Source organism: Tupaia chinensis, unplaced genomic scaffold, assembly GCF_000334495.1.
Source record: "Tupaia chinensis unplaced genomic scaffold, TupChi_1.0 Scaffold000093_1, whole genome shotgun sequence".
In the NCBI taxonomy this organism is placed as follows: Eukaryota; Metazoa; Chordata; class Mammalia; order Scandentia; family Tupaiidae; genus Tupaia; species Tupaia belangeri.
In genome coordinates, this window is record NW_006159555.1 from 7,405,058 (window position 1) to 7,409,053 (window position 3,996).

Genomic DNA, 3,996 nt, shown 5'->3' on the forward strand with positions numbered 1-3,996 from the left:
AGCAAAGGCAAATGTTAAGTCCAGAGTGTTAGCTCTAAATTATCATTAAGCCTCACAGGTTTTCACACTGTCTTACATTTTCTTTCATGTCACCATGAATACTATGCTGTATTTTGTGCATGTCCTCCTCACTAGTGTATGACGCCAATAGGAAGTATATTTTAACATTAAATGTTATTAGTGACCCTAACAGTGCTAAGAGAAAATTAGTCCAGTGTGCTGGTGAATTTTTGCAGATTTTTATAAGGATATTAAATAATATCTGACATTGTGCAGCATGTACTAAACAGCTCAATATAAAATCCCAAACTCCATCTAGTGGTATAATATTTATAGTGAGGTTATGAAAGTTTGACTTCAATTGTGTAGTATAAGTTAATGATGCTGATAATAAATTTGGAAGCCCCTCAAGGTAAATATAACTATTTAAGCTATTAATAATAAAGGTTCTTATTGCAAATAGTTTGTATTTTTTTTAAATCACAAAAAAGAAGACATCTTTAAAATGATATTGTCTCTAATAAGGGAATATTTTTAGGGTTAACAGATGGGAGGTTCAGAAATAGATGTGCAGGGAACCAGCAGTTAGCGTAATGGCTATGTCGCTGGACTCCCACGTAGTCGACCGCAGTTTGCGTCCCAGACGCGGTGGCTTAAAACTCATGCCGGGTGCGAGTGCGTGCATGCCCAAGATCCCGAGAGGAGAATGGAGGAGAAGGGATTGCGGCATGACCATCCCCTCGGGGGGTGACTTCTCGCTTTCTGTCTCTATGTCTCTGTCTGTCTGGCGAGCACATGTGTCCTATAGCGAAAATCTCTCCAAAAAAAAAAAGAAAAAGAAATAGATGTGCAGATGATTCCACTATACATAACTTAACTAAAGGAAAGTTGATTGCCTTGAAATTTCATTACTTCTTATTCTCGCAAATGATATAAAATCTCTCAATAAAGGGCCTATTGTTGACCCAGATTAAGATTAGCTTTAAACATATGAACTTTTAAATGTTTATGAAACATATACTATACACTCTACCTTTGATCAAGTTTATAGTTTGTAGTTAACTCATATCTATCTAAATATGGGATTTATGACAGTGATAGTGTTGGAAATGTGTATACTTTCAGATGATTCTGCACAAGAAATATTATATACATGCTAATATATTATTCATTAAGCAAGCATTGAATATGCTTACTTTATTTTTATAGTGGGTGACAACCTTCAAATGTCATAGTAAGCAGTAAAGAAAATTATTTAAAGCAATGCTGAGTTATTTGAGGTGTTTGCTATGATGCTGACATGATGTACAATATGATTATTGTGTTGTACAATCAAATATATGAAACGTGATCCTTCAAATGGATTTCCAGAATACATTCTCTGTATTTGCTGTCACTCTCCATTAAATAAACATCTTTATGGTACAATGATGTGATAAAAATAATACATCTCACCTGCTAATGATAACTTTCTTCTATCTTGAGGCAGAATAAACACATATAAGTCAAAATTAGCAAGTGGAAATAAGATGCAGGAAAATGAATGACAGCCACAGAGAGAAAGAAGAAAAAAGAAAAATGTTGATGAGCATGCTGCAATTTAATAGCATGTTCTAATACCTGGCACATCAAACTGCAAACATGAAAACAAATATTAAAATGTCTTTATCTTAATACAAAATGACAAAGCAAAACACAAGATCCAGCCTTAGAGAAAAACGCCAACTTTAATCATTAAATTGACTCATAATAGTTCTAGTAAATTCCTGTTATTTTAAAAAATGTTCATGTTACAGTTACTACTATAGAGCAAGATGAGGCAGAACTATATTAATCTATTATTGTCTGCATATTGGGGAAATTGAGAAAATTTCTTTCTTAATTCTCCTGACAAATGCTTTGGTTTTAAAAAATCATTTGTTTTTAAGCACTCAAAATATTCTTATATCTATTTATGTCTTTTCTGAGTGGTTTATTTACTTCACCTATTTGAAGATTATTTTATAGCCAGGTGTTCATGTTTCTTTTATTTTTGAGTGTAGTTTAGGATTATTTGGATAATAATTTTATTATTGAAAATTCTTTTGAAAAGTTTATTTATGGTTTTCTTTTGAAAGTTAAATAGAGCAAGGGAGAGGCCCACCCAACATATTCTGTGTTCCAATTCAGCCCAGTCCCAACTACTCATGGTCATGGGCATGTGCACGTATGTCCAAAAATCGAGGGGAGGACCTGGAACGTGAACTCAGGATCTTTCCTATGTGAGTTCAGTTGGGAATAGAGTAGTTTCAAAGCAAAGAAACTGACCATATGTTGGGGGACCAGCAGTTAGTGTACTGGCTATGTGGCTGGACTCCCACCTTGTCGACCGTGGTTCTAGGACTGGACCTGGTGGCTTAAACTCACGCTGGGGATATATGTGTGCTTGCTCAAGATTCGCGAGGAGAATGGAGGAGAAGGGCTTGCTGCGTGGCCGTCCCCCATGGGGGTGATTTCTTGCTTTCTATCTCTGTCTGTCTCGGTCTTTCTGGCGAGAAAAAAGAAATTGACCATATGTTATGGGTATATGGTTTATGTCTAGTTCTCTGGGACTCTAAAGCCTGCTAGCCAGCAAAGCAATAATAGCACAATTAGATTAAAAGTTACAGTTACAAATGTGTTAAATGTTAGTGTTCCCAGGGTCATGTCCTAGGTCCATATCTCTTCTTTGCTATCTTTTTTGGGAAAGTACACAATTTTTTCACTTTTTCAATGACTTTTTGTATACAATCAATCTGGAACTTTCTTTTTTGTTGTTATTCAGACCGTAAATTCAACCAATGTCTCACTTTGAAGACATCCATTTCCAAAATTACTATGATTTCTAATTCTAATTTACATATAATAGTTGTGTGTATGTGTGTGTGTGTGTGTGTGTGTGTATATATATTTTTGTTGTTGTTGCTGTACGGCGCATGTGCTCAAGAGAAAAACAGAGAGTGACAGAGAGACAGAAAGTGAGAAATCACCCCCCAGGGGTGATGACCATGCCGCAATTCCTTCTGCATTCTCCTCTCGGGGTCTTGGGCACTCAAGCACATGTGCCCAGCATGGGTTTAAGCCACTGGGTCCAAGACTTGAACTGTGGTCGACTATATGGCAGTCTAGCAACATAGTCATTACGCCAACTGCTGGTCCCAATACTTCTATATATTTATGAGGTACATCATGAATTTTCAAAACATATACCTTGTGGAACAATCCCATCGGGACAATAAACGTACCCACCTCCTCTAACATTTATTATTCCTTTGTATTATGCACATTTGAATATTTTCTTATTGACTTTAGGTAAGTTAGTTATCTGTTTAGGTGTTTCTAGTAGTTTTTGATGTAATTGTGTTCATTCCATATGAAAAATTTTGGAAGTTTTTAATGATGTTACTTCTTTTGGAAAAGATTCATTTTCATCTGATGATCATAAGAGCAGAGGCTGGTTTTAAGCTTCATGGGAACTAGATTATTCTGTTTTGGTGGATTTTGTTTGTTTCTTTTTCAGGAGTACATATCTTTTTAGAGGGATTCAACTAGAGACCTGGAATATTTACTAGGGTTACTCATACTGGGCAAGCCTTATGTCGATATACTCTAATTCTACTTAGCTTTTATGACTCTGAGCTTCAGATTTTTGTTTTTATTTATTTATTTAATTATTTTATTCCATGTGGATAAAGAATATGAGAATTCCTTGAGATGATAAGTAGCATGGACTATTGGGCTGTGTTGTCTGTTATTTCTTCAGCATTCTGGTACCATCAGCTTTTTTCTATCTTGAAACCTTCAACCTCAATGATTGTGTTCTAGTACTGTGATAAACTAAAAGCATTAGTCTACTACTTTTTTCTTAGTCTGTCTTTCTGTCTGCTGCTGATAGATAAATAAATTTGCCAAGAAAAGAATTTATAATGAATGTCTCAATGCACCTCTCACTAAAGGAAATAAATATTTATTTTCAGT